At 39.1% G+C, this 19283-nt stretch overlaps 1 protein-coding gene across 2 annotated transcripts in view; it reads right to left on the minus strand.

Moving 5' to 3' along the window:
- The window catches only part of ANGPT1 (angiopoietin 1), a 749830-nt gene that overhangs the window by 120598 nt on the left and 609949 nt on the right, over positions 1–19283 (minus strand). The window lies entirely within an intron of this gene.

Below are 19283 nucleotides of genomic sequence, written 5' to 3' on the forward strand. Positions count from 1 at the left end.
CAGGTAGACATGAGGAAGCAAGTTCCCTATGGTGGAATAAGGAGCATGACAGATAGGCCTGTGTCAGTAAATTCCCTATGGTAGTATTAAAAGTATATTGCTCACTGAGGGTAAACTATACAATAGGTTCTCTCTCTATATATAGTACTTCACAATAGAGAACTCACAAATGCATTTACACCTGTATTCATGCAAATATCATTATTTATTCATGAAACCACATCATAAAACAATCCTATCTAGACAATAAATACTATCTAACATGACCTCACATTCCAACATACCCTCTCATACACACACACATTCTAAAAATCACCATGTATTGCACAATATCCAAATGAATGTAAATTACACTGCAAATGCAGTATTTACAATGCATTATAACATTTCTATGTATTTGAAGGCATCAATTACAAATCTCTTGGAGTGTTTTCACAGTGTGTTCACTTGTTAAATTTTTAATGATCCAATATTCACACACAAGTCGGCATCATCGACTCATCTGACAAGGAATCCTTGTTTCACCCGTGCACCCCGGGCTTCATCAGGGAAAATTCTCGCCAACGGTTTGATTATAACCAATTCTACATAGAGGAAAAAAGAAGTAAGAAAAAATTCCAAAATCCCCTCTTTAACACATCCAAAGAACACATAATACCTGATTCCCCTACTTCTTTAACACATGCTGGAAAAATGCCAATCTTCACACACTGGAAAATATCAACCTTCTTATATCTCCAAACCGTCTCTGACAAACTTTCAAAATCATAAGGCATCTAAAGTTAAAGATGTGGTGAAAAAACATTGGAATATTCTTTCACCTTTAAAAGTCTTTAGTGAAAGTCCTATTTTTGCTATTAAAAAATGCAGAAATTTATGGGATAATTTGAAGAAATCTATGAAGCCAATTGTTGAGGGCATTATTCCTGGACAATATATCTGTGGTTCTTGCTCGGTTTGTAGTCATGTTTTGAACATACATACATTTGAACATCATAATTTAAAATCTGCTTATTCTCTTCCAGAGGCATTTAACTGTGAGACAGCGGGGGTGATATATGCAATCCTCTGCCCTTGTTCGTTGATATACATCGGTCAGACTTCTAGACCAGTGAGGTTGCGTATTACGGAGCATAAAAGCAGAATTAGGGTGGGGAAAGAGAATGCCCCATTGGTTAAACATTGGATGGAGGCTAATCATGGAATAGAACATCTACGATTTTTTGTTGTGAAAAGAGTAGTTTTACAATGGGGTGGGGATTTGTCGTCAGTTCTGCGGAGGGTTGAACAAAAGTTTATTTTCGAATGGCAAACAAGTTCGCCGCATTGACTTAATGGACCTATAGAATGGACAGCATTTTTATGATGCATGGTAAGGTAGTCTTTGAATTTATTCGATATACTCCGTGTTTAGTGAATTAATTGATTATTCGGGAGCGTGGCATTATTGAATATTGATTAATTGCTCATTAGTTGATTTTTTGAGCGTTATAAGGACTAGTAGCGTTGACGGCTTTACATCATTGTTTTTTAGCGTGATTTCGTCAGTTCCGGAGTAGACGTGAGTATTGAGCCAGTTGAGTGTTTGTTCAGGTAAGCAGAGGTTTTGGTAAATTATGTTTAAATTATTTGTTTTGGTTGTAGTTCGGCAACCGGAAATATGGCAATGAATTATGAGATGTGAAACCATTCCTCAAAGGATTTTGAAAGTTTGTCAGAGACGGTTTGGAGATATAAGAAGGTTGATATTTTCCAGTGTGTGAAGATTGGCATTTTTCCAGCATGTGTTAAAGAAGTAGGGGAATCAGGTATTATGTGTTCTTTGGATGTGTTAAAGAGGGGATTTTGGAATTTTTTCTTACTTGTTTTTTCCTCTATGTAGAATTGGTTATAATCAAACCGTTGGTGAGAATTTTCCCTGATGAAGCCCGGGGTGCACGGGTGAAACAAGGATTCCTTGTCGGATGAGTCGATGATGCCAACTTGTGTGTGAATATTGGATCATTAAAAATTTTGGACAAGTCGATGATGTCGACTTGTGTGTGAATATTGAATCATTAAAAATTTAACAAGTGAACACGCTGTGAAAACACTCCAAGAGATTTGTAATTGATGCCTTCAAATACATAGAAATGTTATAATGCATTGTAAATACTGCATTTGCAGTGTAATTTACATTCATTTGGATATTGTGCAATTCATGGTGATTTTTAGAATATGTGTGTGTATGAGAGGGTATGTTGGAATGTGAGGTCATGTTAGATAGTATTTATTGTCTAGATAGGATTGTTTTATGATGTGGTTTCATGAATAAATAATGATATTTGCATGAATACAGGTGTAAATGCATTTGTGAGTTCTCTAATGTGAAGTACAGTATTAAAAGTATGGCAGGAAACAGCATTCTCCCAAGACAATGTCTACGTTACTATGAATGGCATATGACACTGAATGTGGAAAAGAGCAAAGTGATGCATATTGGGAAAAATAATCCTAATTACAGGTCCATTTTACTATGCTGTATACTGGGAGTCACTATCCTGGAAAAGGATCTTGGAGTCCTTGTGGACAATATGTTAAAATCCTTGGTTCAGTGCATGGTGGCAGTTAAAAAAGCAAATAGAATGTTAGTAATAATCCGATAAAGGAATGGAGAATAAAATGGAAAATATCATATTGCCTCTGTATTGAGCCATGCTTCAATACAGAGGCAACAGCACACCTTAAGAATTGTGTGCAGTTCTGTTCACCCCACCACAAGAAAGACATAGTGGAGCTTGACAAGATGCAAATGAGGATGATTAAAATGATAAAGGGGATGAGAGGCTTCACAGGCTAAGTCTCTTCAGCTTGGAAAACAGACAGTTGAGTGGGAGCATGATAGAAGTTTATAAAATCATGAGTGAGGTAGAACGGGAAATAAAGGATGATTATTTACTCTTTCAAATAATACTAAAACAGGAAACACTAGATGAAATTAACAACCTGTAGATTCAAAACAAATTGTAAAAAGTACTTTTTTACTCAGTGCACTATCAAGCTGTGGAATCTGTTGCCATAGGATGTGATCAAAGTAACTAGTATAGTAGGGTTTAAAAGAGGTTTGGACCCGTTCCTGGAGGAAAAGTCCATAACAATGTCAGACTAAAGAAATCTATTGCTTCCTCTGGGATTGAGTTACAGGAATTACATCTAATTTATGGGATCTGCCAGGTACTTATGGCCTGGACTGGTCACTGTTGGAGACAGGATGCTGGGCTTCATGGACCTTGATCTGATTCTGCATGACAATTCTTACATTCTTATGTTACAGACAATGATGCTAAAATGAAAAAGGAAGGAGAAAAAGGGGCTATGAGAAAATCTGTTTCTTTTTATGTTTGCTGGACCTGGCTGTTCTGGGGGCCAAGGAGGAGTATGGATGTTCTGGGGGCCAAGGAGGAGTATGACAACTTAGTTTTGAAGGAAATGGTCAGATGAAGGATAAAGAGAGGTGTAGAATAGTGGGGCTTTTTTTTTTTTTTTTAAGCAGAGTATAAAGTATGGGCAGTAGCTCCATGAGATGCAGGAAGCAGTTTTTTAAGATATAGGCACCAGGTGGAATTCTGTTTAACTGATGCCACAGTAGACAGTGGAACAATACACAATGTGTCATTGCTTTTCTTTAGCAAGGATGAAAAGGATGGATTGCTCCCTAAAGCATCATGATTGGCTACAGAAAACACAGATGATATGATTTCTGAAGCCCTTCAAGGATTCCACAGAGGATCATAGTTTTACAAGAGCCAACCTGGGTAGGGTCATCCCCATATTCATATTAAAAAAATAGAAGAATTCCAGCAGGAACAGGGACTGGCACCAGAGGTGTTGCTGTACATTAACCACTTGCAAAAGAAAGTAGAAGAAAATCTTAAGCCCATCACCCAAAAACATATGTAGAAACTAGACATGCTGTGTGACACAGCTACCATTGCATTTTCAAACAGTATCTGTCATCCCCTCCTCCATGACCATAAATGAATAGGCTTTCTTGGTCCAGGCCATAGCTACAATGGTTGACAGCAGAGGAAATTATTCCCCCTTCCCCCAGTCAAGGAAGTGCCAGCAGAAATTTCAGAATCCATCGAGGACATGGCCACAAGTCCATTAGCATATTGGTCACACAAAACTACAGAATGACCAAACCTAGCCAAGGTGGCCCAGCATTTCCTTTACTGCACACCAACCAGAGTTCCTAGTGAACATGTATTATCAATGGAAGGATCACCTTGAGTCCACGTTAATCATGGCTGTCAGAGTTGCTGGAAAAGTTGGTTTTCATTAAAATAAACCTCCTTCTATTGGGTTTTCCTGAATTTCCATATGTGTGGTAGGAGAAGTGAATACACAGCTATAGTGAGCCAATGTCCATTCAGCACCATATCCTTAGTACCATGGTCCTTAGCACCAGGCTGTGTTGTTGTCAGCTGCTACTCTTACCATTGTTGCCTAGCCCACACTTTGTGCCTTGTCTTTTCCTGGTTCAGCTGCTCCTTGCTGTTTTGTTACAGCACTCTTGTGATCCATTTTTTCCTCCAGCTATGCTTCTCTCTTACAAGGGTGCTTTAGTTCCAAAGAAAAATGTTGATTAAAAGAAAATAAAACCTTTTAAATATCCTCCCCCTCCACACCCATCTAGTTTTGGATGTACTGAAATCTTGTAGTTTTGCTTCTGTTGCTGCCCAGCCAGTTTCTTCTGCTCTGGCCAGTTCTTGTTACCTGCCTCTCTCCTAGTTCAGTGCCTTGCAGTTTTTTGTACAACCACTACTGCCCAGACAGCTTTTGGTATCTCATGATATGTTTGAGAACTGCTGCTACTGCTAGTACTGTTTTTCTCCTCTCACAGTACACTGGGGTATTCATGATACTCTTTGATGCTCTTTTGAATCCTTGGGCTGTGTGAGTATGGCTGAGTAAAACTTCATGCTCTTGAATTAGGAAGCACGCTGACTCCAGATTTTCTTCCTGCAAACTTAACTTTTATTAATACTAGTAGCAATTGACATAACAGTAGACGGCCTTTCTTTGCAGTGTACTTACAATACTTTCCAGTTAGGTCAGAGATATTATAGGAGATGCCTTCTCCTGGAGAGCTAAGGGCCTCCTGATCCCAACTGGGCTCACAATTTTATTCTCCTCCCAGCAGGGTCCTGCCCACAAAGCTTTTTCTCTATGTAGGATTTAAGGTGGACCAGGCTAAGTGCCTGGTCCCACACAGGTAAAAAGGGGGAAAACAGGGTCACTTCATCATAAGCTGTTTATGCTACTATTTTTGGTGCCACTTGCCTCTTTCATGACGACTCAGGGATTTAATACCACTGTGCTTGTTGGGTCACTCTCACTCTATGCCTTGAGATGTTCAGGCCAATTTTATTTCTGCATTTCTCTACACCTATGTTTTGTGTTTTTGAGCGCCTATGTTTGTACTTCTGCTGCTCTGAGACCTTCTTGGTTCCTTTGGATGTTTCTGCCTCTGCTCCTTCTGCCTTCAAAATTCTTTTCAAATTTGTCACGGTACGTATTGACTATTTGTCTTGCCTTTCCCATCTGATGTTTTCTGCACTTGTTGCATGTCTCATGGTCCCTAGGAGTGTTTATGCCATTCTCTTTTTTTTTTCCCATTTTTTTAGTGCTACCTTGCCCTGCATCTATGGTTTGGGGTTTTAACACAAGTGCTCCTTCTGCTTTGCCCCTCTTTTGCTGCCATTTAATATTTTTGCCTCCTCTCCTACTGCTTTTCCTTTCACTCACTGCCCTGGATATCAGGATTGGTTAGAGATGACTGAGGTGCCGGTTAACTAACATCCCTACCTGTCCAACAATACCATTGATTTACATAGACCTTACCCACTGGATAGAATGCTAGCTTTGCTAATGTGAAATTGGTCTCTAATAATTACTAAACTGATTTTAGAATCATTCTATCTACTTTTCTTGCCTCACCTCAATTTATCTTCTATACCCTTCACCTTCTTTTATCTTTTTCAACTTTCTTCCACATATTTGTTTTCATACTTTCTCTCTTTTTATTTTTTTCTCCAGAATTAAATGTGAATTCCATCTATATTCTCTCATCTGAAAGTATACAACAAAAATCTTTTGTTTATTTGACATACTAAACAAGATGAGGAAGGCAATAAAATGATTCAAATGTGCAGATGGAAACAAAATATCCAGAGAAGTTTGTAAGGCATCGCATTGAGCTGCTGACATATTTGGTACATTGGGATTTGGCTGCATTAACTTAAGATTTAATATTCATAACTCTTCCAAGAATAATTGCTAAAAGGCTATATTTCAAAAGTTGCTTAGAGTTGGAGGTACTGTTGGCATTTTTCATGGTTATTACTTAAAGACATTATATAGCATCATGGCACTATTCCAGCAAAGTCTGGTTAATGAAAACTAAATTAAATTACGTGAAATCTGGCAAGTTACATTCTACATAGATTTCATATATATTCTGCATATTTTTAAACTGACAAAAATATTTAATATTTACTATGTCACTGTATCAGAGCATAGAAGGAAAAATTTCAGGATGACTTCTATGGGCAAAGTAGTGCTTCACCTGCAGACATGGCCCTTTAGATAATTGTGTGACAGATACGTACATAAAATTATGTACATTGTGCCTACACCTTACATGCACATACCTTTACTCATCTGGGGTAAAGCATTTCCGGGGGTGGAGTCTGGGCATATTTTAAAAAATATGTGCATAAATTATCCTGGCAAAACTGCATGCACCAAATAGCAGGTGTAAATATATACACATAATTTTGCTGGAATAATTTTCAAAGCAAACTTATACTCAAAGTGGCTTTGAAAACTGGGAAGGCTTAGACACATAACGGTCTGCAAATTTATGTGGCTTATAATAAAATTACCCTTTAGGAGGGCAAGTTTTGAAATTGTGTGCAGACGTATAAAGGCTGCAGGTAATTTTTCCCCAGCAGACTTTATGTGGATTTTTAGAGGGAAACTTTTCTCTTCGAAAATATTTTCAGAAAAAGTGCACACGCACAAACCACCTCCGGCTGTTTGTGCAGGTACTTTTTCCAAAGAAATTACGTAAATGTGTGTTGTAGCACTGTGACCCATCTTGTACTAGCCAGAGAACAGACTCAGGCTGGACTCTGACTGTTCTCTTATAAACTTCCTTATCAAATATAAGAAAACAGAAAAAACTCTGCTTACCTATGCAGTCCATAAAATAAAAACAACAACATAACTGACAGTTCAGAAGTATTAGCCTTTTCCTAGGCTTCCTTTTGTTCTCAGGCCTACCTTCTTATTCCCTTCTAAAGAGAATGCCCTCAGAATGGAACTTCCTTCTTGGCTGCGGCTTAAGGTGGACCAGCAGGCTTTTAAGGAGGATCTAACATTCACTTCTTCACATACACTTCTTCACATACACTCCCCCTCAGCTTGACCTTGTCAGGTAAAGTGGCTGCCACGACCCAGGTGGAAAACAAATCATCCTTCCTATATTCTTTTCCTACCCTAAATGGGAACTAACCATTTTTCTTCAATACAGAGGGTAGGAGTGATATGGAATTCTCTGAGCCAGAGGGTACCTTCCCCTTCACCATCTGCACACGCCTCCAGCCCAATTCAAGTAAACTACTTTTGAATGGGGCTTGCTTAAGTTTTCTAGGCTTACCCTCCCCCCACACCTTTGGGGGATTTAGCTAAAGGCTCTTAGAAAGCCCCTGGTTCCACTTGACTAGGTCACATGCAAAGTTAAAACAGTAGAGCCCCTGGCAGTCTTTAGACACTGAGACTTCTTATGTTTTCGTTTCAAGTGCTGCCTCCATGGTCTGGATGTCTTTGACTCTGAGCAGCAGTATGTTTTAGTAATGTCCCCTAGAAAGGCTTCCAAAGAAGATGTTTCTATGCAGTCTGGGCTTGCCTGGCTGGCTAAGAGCTGGCTCCATAGAGTCTCAAACTGGGGATAATTTTAGTGAGAACAACAGGATCTGGAAGCTTGGGAAGTAAACCCACTTCTATATAGGCTTGCCCTGCTGAGGTCATCAGTAACACCTGCGTGGATGGGCACTGCTGCTGGTTACCATGTACGCATCCTGTAATCAATATACCACTCTGGGCTAGGTCTTTCCACATTCTGAATCCTCCAGGATTTGGGGGGCACCCCATTCATCTCAACTGAGATCATGAAGCACGAAAGTCCTCCACTTAGACCATCTATCAAATTACAGCTCTGGAGCTTTGCAAAAGTGCATGCCCATTTGTGCTTTCATTCTTCAACTTCAAGCCATGGACAGTCTTTGGCAATGTGATCTTTCCCTCCCCAATGGGACCATGCCTGCAGGGCTTTTTCCTCATTTACTTCTTTACTTCTTCGAAAGGTTCTTCATTCTTTTCTTTTGCTCCTGCCCAGCACAAGTTGAGCAAAAGGGGAAAACATTGATAAGGTTGAAATCCACAGGTTCATTCCTTTCATAATGACAGTCTTTGGCCAAGTGGCCTATCTTTCCACAGTTGAAATAAGTTGTGGAAACTGGGGACTGTGACCTGCATGTAGAAACAGAACTGTCCAGATCTAAAGAGCAGTGATGTGTTTTTTTCATTCTCACTGTCATGCCCAGGAACCTGTGTGGGTTGTTTTTCTGATTTTTGCACTAATTCTGACATCAACCATTGTTTACTTCAGGGTGAGCCCTGGGTGCTGACATACTCAATTCCACCTGGGCCAGTCCAGCTTGCCCAAGAACTGTTCCAGGTGGATATGATTGACCTCTTTGAGATCTATCTTTGCCTCTGGTTATAGCCACTTCTATTTGGAAATTTTTAGCCAATGAAAAAGGCTATGCAGAATTTCTTTGGACCTCAGTGTGCTTTTCCAGAATTATTGCCAGAATATTTCCGTCATGCATCCTGCTCTTTCCATAAGAACATAAGAAATTGCCATATTGGGTCAGACCAAGGGTTTATCAAGCCCAGCATCCTGTTTCCAACAGTGGCCAAATCAGGCTACAAGTATCTGGCAAGTACCCAAACACTAAGTAGATCCCATGCCAGTAATAGCAGAGGCTATTCCCTAAGTCAACTTCATTAAAAGTAGTTAATGGACTTCTCCTCCAAGAGCTTATCAAAACCTTTTTTAAACCCAGCTACACTAACTGCACTAACCACATCCTCTGGCAACAAATTCCAGAGCTTAATTGTGCATTGAGTAAAAAATATTTTTTCCGATTAATTTTAAATGTGCTACTTGCTAACTTCATGGAGTACCCCCTAGTCCTTCTATTATCTGAAAAAGTAAATAACCGATTCACATCTACCCATTCTAGACCTCTCATGATTTTAAAGAACTCTATCATATCCCCCTTCAGCCATCTCTTCTCCAAGCTAAACAGCCCTAACCTCTTTAAACATTCCCATCCCCTTTATCATTTTGGTCACCCTTCTCTTTACCTTCTCCAGTGCAACTATATCTTTTTTGAGATGCGGTGATGAGACCTGAAAGTACTCAAGCTGCGGTCTCAACATTGAGCAATACAGAGGCACTATTATATTTTCCGTTTTATTCACCATTCCCTTTCTAATAATTCCTAACATTCTGTTTGCATTTTTGACTGCCACAGCACTCTGAGCCGATGATATCAATGTATTAGTCACTATGATACCTAGATCTTTTTCCTGGGTGTTAGCTCCTAATATGGAATCTAACATCAAGTAACTACAGCCTGGGTTATTTTTCCCTATATGCATCACCTTGCACTTGTTCACATTAAATTTCATCTGCCATTTGCACACCCAATCTTCCAATCTTGCAAGTTCCTCCTGCAATTTATCACAATCCGCTTGTGATTAAACTACTATAAATAATTTTGTATCATCTGAAAATTTGATAACCCCACTCAGAGTATTCCTTTCCAGATCATTTATAAACATATTGAAATGCTCCAGTCCAAGTACAGATCCCTGTTTACCCTTTTCCACTGAGAAAATTGACCATTTAATCCTACTCTCTGTTTCCTGTCTTTTAATCAGTTTGTAATCCATGAAAGGACATCGCCTCCTATCCCATGATGTTTTAATTTTCTTAGAAGCCTCTTATGAGGGACTTTGTCAAACGCCTTCTGAAAATCCAAATACACCATATCTACTGGTTCACATTTATCCACATGATTATTAACCCCTTCAAAAACATGAAGCAGATTTGGGAGGCAAGACTTCCCTTGGGTAAATCCATGTTGACTGTGTTCCATTATTTATGTATTTATTTATTTATTTAGCAGGTTTTATATACTGTCATTAAGAAAAAAAATTCCATCACAACGGTTTACGAAATACTTAAAAATGTAAATAATAATAAACATTAAATTACATTAAACCATGTCTATCTATATGTTCTGTGATTTTGATCTTTATAACAGTTTCCACTATTCTCCCTGGTACTGAAGACAGGCTCGCTTATCTATAAATTCCCGGATTGCCCCTGGAGCCCTTTTTATATATTAGTGTCACATTGGCCACCCTCCAGTCTTCAGGTACAATGGATGATTTTATTGATAGGTTACAAATTTTAACTAATAGATCTATAATTTCATTTTTGAGTTTCTTTCAGACCCTGAGATGCAAACCATCCGGTCCAGGTGATTTGCTAATCTTTAGTTTGTCAATCTGGCCTATTACATCTAAAGATGTGAATCGTTTTTTGTGTTCGTGTTGTTCCACATTTTTGGCCGCCATGGGAAATGTTTTTTTTGCGGTTCAGGTCTTTTTTTTCATGAAAAATCATTTTTTGAGTTAGCGCGCTAACTTCCCGTTCGTGCATGCTAACAAAAAATGTTAGATTTTGTTTCTTTTTGTTACTTTTTGTTAGTTTTTGTTATCCTGCACTAACGGGCGTTAGTACGCACTAAATCACGTTAGTGTGCACTAATCCGAAAAACAAATTTTCACGAAAAAATGGGAAAATCCCGATCATTTTTTGGGCTCTCCGAAACATGCCGAATTGGACAATTTTGTTGAAATTTTCCAATTTGGCAAAAACAAATGCACATCTCTAATTACATCTTCCAGGTTCACAGTGATTTGGTTCAGTTCATCTGATTCATCATCCTTGAAAACCATCTCCGGAACCGGTATTTCCCCAACATCATCATTAGTAAACAGAAGCAAAGAATTAATTTAGTCTTTCTGCAATGGCTTTATCTTCCCTAAGAGACCCTTTACCCCTTCAGTCATCTAACGGTCCAACTGACTTCCTCACAACTTTATTGCTTCTGACCTATTTTTAAAAGTTTTTATTATAAGTTTTTGCCTCTGTGGCCAACTTCATTTCAAATTCTCCCTTAGCCTTCTTCCAATTTTTGAAGATTTTTTTTTTTTTGGCTAAAATAGCCTCTTTCACCTCACCTTTTAACTATGCCGGTAATTGTTTTGCCTTCTTTTCACCTTTTTTAATGTGTGGAATACATCTGGACTGTGCTTCTAAGATTGTATTTTTAAACAATGTCCATGCCTGTTGAACACTTTTAAACTTTGCAGCTGCACCTTTCAGTTTTTTTCTATTTTTCTCATTTTATCAAAGTTTCCAGTTTGAAAATTTAGTTTTAGAGCTATAGATTTACTAATTGTCCCCCTTCCAGTTATTAGTTCAAATTTGATCATGTTATGGTCACTATTGCCAAGTGGCCCCACCACCATTACCTCTCTCACCAAATCCTGCGTTCCACTAACAATTAAATTTGAAATAGCTCCCTCTCTCTCCCTGAACCAATTTTTTCCATGAAGCATTAATTTATTCCATCCAGGAAATGTATGTCTGTAAAATGTCCTGATGTTACATTTACCCAGTCAATATTGGGGTAATTGAAATACTAAGGGGTAATTGAAATCTCCCATTATTACTGCACTGCCAAATTGGTTAACTTCCCTGATTTTTCTTAGCATTTCATCATCTGTCTGACCATTTTTTCCAGGTGGATGGTAGTATACTCCTATCACTATAGTCTATAATCCAACACACATGGGATTTCTACCCATATAGATTCTATTGAGCATTTAGTCTCTTGTATGATCTTTATCCTGTTGGACTCTATACATTCCCGGAAATAAAGTGCTTCACCCACCAAGTTGATCCTCCCTATCATTGTGATATAATTTGTACCCTGATATAGCACTATTTTATTGGTTATCCTCCTTCCACCAGGTCTCTGAGATGTCAATTATGTCTATCTCATCATTTACTGCTATACACTCTAACTCTCCCATCTTACTTCTTAGACTTCTGGCATTGGCATACAGACATTTCAAAATCATTTTTTGTTTGTATTAACAACCTGCCTTTCAGTTGATAGGGATAATTTGGAAATCATTAGCGCATGTGATTTTTTTATGTATAGGCAAATGGACTATGTTTGCTTTTATTGAAATCTCTCTTTTGGGGTGCCCTAATTCTCCTGTTTTAAAGATACATTCCTCCAAACCATGCACTGCTGAGTGCTATTGGCTTTCCAGGATATCAATTTTGACCTCTGAGTAGCTGTTTCTCCCATCTAGATTGGTGTCTTGAAAGGTGGCTTGGCTTTTGCTGGTAGGTAGATTTGTCCATAGGTTGTCCTACTAACTTCTGGCCAGCCGGTTATGCAGGCAGTTCTTTAAAGTTCTTTAAGAAAACAGATTGTCCATGTTATGGCAGCTTGTATTGCTTGGTTTATCTCTGTCAGCATCCTGTGCTGCATGTTCTGCACTCCCAGCTGCTGGCCATACTGTTCGTATAAGGTTTCAATCCATTTCAGGAACTGTTGCTACTCTTCCGTGAGGGCCTCTATTGATCACTTGCTCTAGTCAGAAGTACATACATAACAAAACTTTTCTTCAAGGAGGAACCAAAACACAAAATCAAATCCTGCCTGTTTGGTTCTGACTCACTCTCTCCAGGCGGTGCCTTCCTTCTTAACCTGCTGAAAATCAATCTCTTTTTGGTGAGTTTCTTTTTCTGTGTGAAGCTTAATGCAGAAATCCCATCATATACCTTATGTGGCATTGTGAGCACTATTGGGCTGTCACAGAACAGACTCAGGCTAGACTTTGGCTGTTCTTTCATAAACTTATTTATTAATGACAAGAAAACAAAACAGAAACAGCTCTGCTTATCTTCACAGTTCACAGTTCACACAATAAAGACAATATAACTCACACTTCAGCAGTATTAGACTTCCCAAGGCTTCCTTTTCTTTCCTGGGGCCCCCTTGTTCTCCCTGGGCATAGCTTCTAATTCCCTTCTAAGGAGAATGCCCTCAGAGTAATCTCCCTTCCTGTCTGTGGCTTAAGTTGGATCCAACAAAATTCCTGGTCCCAGGCTTTTAAGAAGGGTCTAACATAGACTCCTTCTCATGCACACATATGTAAGTGCTATCCTCTCTCAATCTATGTTCCCAGGAATGACTCCTCTCTCTGAGCACAAAAATGGTATTATGCATTTACATTAATGCACAGAAAGAGTAATCAGTTCTCAAGGATCCCACATTAATGTATAAAACAGGTTTATTTAATTATTTACCAGTGTTGGTCTGAAGGTGAATTACAACAAAATTAAATGAACAAAGGGATTTGAGAAGTTTATAATAAGGCCCAGCACAACCAGGGTGCAAACCATGCAATTGCATGGGGCGGCACACTCAGGAGGGCGGCAGCTGCAAAGGGAGGGGCTCAGGAAAGGGATTAGCCAAAGGTAGTGCAGTAATCAGAGGCAGCAACAGAAGAAAACAGGGAGCTCCCCCCCCCCGGTACTCAATACTCACAGTGCTACTACTTCCTGTATTGACATCTCACAATATGCACGAGATGAGCATACAGGAAGTGCTAGCACTGCCATTGTTGACTACCGCAGGCTGGCCTACACACATGGAAGAGCAGCAGGAAGGATGCTTACAGCTCTTCTATGCGATGAATACTTCTCTCTTTCAAGGGGTGAGGCATTGGATGGCAGCAGTGGCAAGAAAACCCATGGACCCTGCGTGCATAGAGACTATGTAAATAAAGCTTGCCTGTGGGAGGATGCGGGGGGGGTGTGTGGAGTGAATAGGAACCTGCCTGAGGGGGATGGGGGATGTGTGCGTACGTGAATGAAAGCCTGCCTGGAATGAATGCTTGTGAATGGGAGCCCGCCTGGGATGAGAGGAAGGGGCTGTGTCATGAATGAGAGCTTGCCTGGGATGGATGGCTGCCGGCATGCGATCCTCCAACATAGTGGCAATGGGGAAAACACCAAAAATTTTGCGTTAAAAAAAAGAATGTGGGGCAGAGGGCAGCACGGCAATTTTTGGCACAGGGCAACAAAATTGCTAGCTCCGGCCCTGCTTACAATCAATCAAAATGTGCAATAGAGATGTGCAGCACACACATTTCCAGAGTTTTCAAAAAGGGTCAGGACATGGGCATGGTCTGGGTGGAGCATGGGCAGTTTGCGGGCATGAACCAGAGATGTGCACGTAAATACATACGCGCCTGGGTGCGCGCCCAGATTCCCTGCCATGTAAGTTTACTTCTGCTATAGAGGACGTGTAAGTTATAAAATAAAGAAAATTAGGCAGGTCTGAGGGGTTTTAAGGGTCAGGGCTAACTGGGAGGAGTGAAGGCTATTATACTAGGAGGATTTGGAGGGCCTGCCCCTTAACTGGGCGAACGGGGATGAACCGGTTTAACTGGCAATGGCATCGGTGCATGCCACTTTTAAAATCCCTGACTTACAGGGTAGAAGCAGGATTTGCGAGCACATGCAAAGGCTTGCTTAAAATTTGACACACCTTTTTGACACACATATATTTTATAACGTACGCAAATGCGCACATATGTTGCAAAATGGCTGTGTCCCTGGGTGCAGGCCGACACGTGTGCACAAATGTGTGCCCGTGCACCGGTTTCAAAGTTACTTTCCCGTATGTTTATAAACTAGGTAGGAAAAGTATGCATGTTCAATACATTGAAATATGCCCCTTCAATGCATTGCTATTTGCACTTAAGCATATATACAGTACATGTATATGTTGAGATGTGGACATACATGTATTATATAGTCTGTATGTACCTTATACATGTAAATAATATAATACTTAATAGTTGAACAGGTGGCTATACACATGCATATATGTAGTCACATGGAGTTCTTTGAAAATTATCCTCATGTGCGCAAGTGTAAATCACTCCCCAACCCTGCCCCAGGGTTAAAGTATAGGGAAAGAGGACCTACAAATATACTTTTACCTACATATCAGATTGGCAATTTTGTAAAAGCCCATTTTTTTCAACAGGAAAGGTCTTCCAAAATTATGCTTCCTAAGCACAGTCAACATTAGGGATGTGCAGGCAAAATATTTTCTGTTTTGTTTGTTTATTTACTTTTGGCCAGTTTTTTTTTTTTGGCTAAATTTTGTTTCTTTTTTTTTTTTTTTTTACGTTTTTTCATATTCTTTGTTTCAGCAAATAGCATGAACTGTTTGCAAATAGCCCACACTATTTGCTGAAATGAAAAATACAAATATATTTTTTATTTTTTAGAGACATTTTCAATTCCTTTTTGATTTAACGAAACAAAGCAAAAATGGTCTCATTCTGTTCTTAATGTATATTAATTTTAAATAAATGCACCCATCCCTAATCAACATATAATAAAGCTTTAACAATGGGAAGGCAGCTGATGGCATCACTCTATGCTCCAGCTTCAGTGAAAGTCCAGATAGTACAGCTGAGCAAACAGAAACAAAATGCTTTAACAGAAAACTCTCGTAATTGTTTATTTTATAAGTTCAGTTGCACAATGCAGTGTATGTATTATGGAAATTCAAATGCCTCAGAATATACCACTTGTCAATTCCCATTAACTTTTAATATAATCGCACACAGTTATATGTATTAAGTGGGTTCTAGAATAATTAGCTTTAATTGTAACTATGGGGTCAATGTAGTAAGGGGATAATTTTATAACACTGTGCATGTTAGCTAGCAAATCCATGCATAAATTACACCTTTTTTCAAAGCAGGCTTACATACATACATCTGCTTTGAAAATTATCCATCCATGCTCCACATCTACCTGTGCAAACGTACACCTGCTATTTAGTTTTTCAGAAATGTTTCAGGAAAATTTACATATATTTTGTTAAGGGTAGTAACTGCTTCTGTTTTACCCACAGAAATGCTTTTGAAAATTAACTAGGGTGTTAACACTATCATAAATGTTAATATATGTTAAAATCACTGTTAATGTGCACTAACCATGTTTATATGTGATAACAGTGCTGTTAAAACATGTAAATTAGCTTGTAATTATTTAAAAGTAACATTTATTCTAAGGAGGTAATGACATGCACAATTATGCAAAATAGCTTTTCACATATTTTTAGTGCAACAAAAAAGCAAGTGCACAATATCTGAATATTTTAAACAAGGTCAGGGGAACCTAGAATTAAAAAAAACATCTTTCTAGATGTGCCATACATCCTGAAAATAATTGAAATAGTAAGTTGGAAACTTGTAAAAAAGAATGCTTATCATTCAAGCTTGAACCTTAGCTACTGTAATATTATTTATGATGATTCATAATCTTGTCACTTTTAATAAACATTCAGGCATTCATTCACTCAGCTTTGTCTGCATTGATGCATCTGATACTTAGATCAAGAGTTCAAATTGGTAGAGCGATCAGGAATTCATTGTGAGGCTTGTTAAAGTGTGCTGGGATGGAAGTGGCAGGTAGTGTGGTTTGACTAAGCAGGTTACTAGCTTGGGTTTAGAGACTGGGAAGGACCAGGTGGGTCATGAGAGTCGGGGGTAAAGGCTGCAGCTGGGTAGGATTCATGAGGGAACCAGGAGATGTTTATTTTTAGATACATTAAAAGAGTCCTTGGGCTGCTATGGCAATTTGTGGTTTTGGGGAAAATTTGGCACTATGCTTGGACATATTTTAAAATATTTTGTGAGAAGAGGAGACTGGAGAATTATTTATTTATTTTATTTAACAGCTTTTTTATACCGATATTCGCGTGTACATCATATTGGTTTACAAGAAACTAAGAGAAATACAGAGAAGGGGGGGAGGGGAAAAGCAACAACAAGGGAGGGGAAGTTAACAAGGCGAAAGGCATAAGGTGCAAGAGATTAAATAGTTGCAAATAACAGGAGATATAACATTGCATGATGTAATATAGAATAATAAATAACAGAATAATAATAACATGGTAGAGTGATTGAGAGGAAGAGCTGGGAATGCCTGCTTAAAGAGCCAGGTCTTTCGCCTTAGGACAGCTGACCTGCAAGGTTTTTTTTTCTTTTTGCTAACTACCTACGGGGGTTACTTTTTAAGCTGTGATAGCCCATTATCGCGGCGGTAAAATGAAAATTTGGGGAAGGGGGTGGAGTTTGGGAGGAGTTGGGGAGGGGTTTAGGGAAACGGGGTGGCGGCACCGCTGCCGACGATAATGTTTTGGACATTATCGCCGGCAGTAGCGTGGGAAATAGCACCACCTTTTAGCGTGGCGCTATGGGGGCGATGGTGTGCGGCACGACCGCACCGCCGCAGGTGAAACCGCACCGCCGTGATGCAGCCGACTACACATTAGCGCCCTCCCGCCCCTGTTCCCCCGCCCCCTTTATCACGGTAGATCATCATCCCGCACGGAATGATGAATCTAGCCCTATATTCTGAATTTAGCTGGGTAGGATTAAATTTATCCAGATGCACATACCCATAAGAACATAAGAAAATGCCATACTGGGTCAGACCAAGGGTCCATCAAGCCCAGCATCCTGTTTCCAACAGTGGCCAATCCAGGCCATATGAACCTGGCAAGTACCCAAAAACTAAGTCTATTCCATGTTACCATTGCTAATGGCAGTGGCTATTCTCTAAGTGAACTTACCCAGATAACTTATCCAGATAACTTACCCAGATAACTTTAAACCTTTTTGGCTATTTTCAGAATATATCAGTTAGGTTGAAAGTTATCTGGGCTACATTACCCACCAAAAGTCTATTTTAAATGAACAGCCTTAAACCTTTGTTTTTCCTAAATGTTTGAATATCATCTGGCAAGGTGTTCTAAAGAACTGGCCATGCAACCACAAATATTCACTCTCTTGTTTCACATAAACATAGTTGTTTAACTGATGGTACTTCTAACGAGTTTCTCCCTTGAAATCTTAACAAACAAGTAGGTACCTAAACCTTCAAGAATGCCCTAATACATTCAGGAACCACAGAGTGTACTACCTTAAAAACCAGGAGCAAAATCTTGAACATATCACTCCAACACAGTGATGTGATGAATCCTACCTGCTCCAACCACAATGCAAGCCATTGTGTTTTGAGCTATCTATAGAGCTTGCAGCATGGAGATAGGAAGCCATAGAATTAAAAAATTACAGTAGTCTACCACTAAGCACTGTTGCATGAATTGCCATCTGAAGTCATCTAAGGCCAAAAAACAGCCTCAATCGCTATCTTATATGCAGATTACATTAAATATTTTGCACAGCTATCGTTGCATAGGGCTTTAATAAAAATGAATCAAAATTAACCCCTAAATTTCTTACTTGAGTAGCAATCGGAAACTGCTGCCTTTCAATTTCAGTGCTCTTGTCTTTGCGGCATCACTTTTGAGGCATCTAGCTCATAATATAATTTCTGGGTTGTTGTTTTTTTAATGTTTTACACAAACTTATTTGCTTGAAACTAGTTCCCAACGTTTTAAATCACCTTTTGTACCCTATAAATAACAACTTAAATTGAATCTCCAATGGGGAATAGAAACCGGAGTTGTCTGCTTGTAATTTATAATCAAGATCCATGTCAGCCAAGAGATGACATATTGGTCTCATGTATACATTAAAAAGAGTAGCTGGTAACACTGAACCTTGCAGTGTTGTTTATTGTGACTTGCTGGAACTGATTTTTTAAATATGATTTAATGATGCTATAAACATTTCCATGTATTCTGAACTCTGCTAACCTAGACAACTTAATCTCATGATTTACTGTGTCAAAGGCTGCCGAGATATCTAAAAACAATTAAAAAATATCTTTGACCATTGTCAAACCTCCTCTGGAATTTGTCAGTGCTGGTGAGCAACAACATTTCGATACTGTGACAAGACTGAAACCTGAACTGAAATTGGTCAAGCATCTCAAGTTCACTCAGGTAGTCCTTTAATTGCTTTAACACCATCCCTTCAATCACCTTGGTCTAAAAGGCCAGGAGGAAATAGGA

The sequence above is a fragment of the Rhinatrema bivittatum genome, chromosome 2 (genome assembly GCF_901001135.1).
Source record: "Rhinatrema bivittatum chromosome 2, aRhiBiv1.1, whole genome shotgun sequence".
NCBI lineage: Eukaryota > Metazoa > Chordata > Amphibia > Gymnophiona > Rhinatrematidae > Rhinatrema > Rhinatrema bivittatum.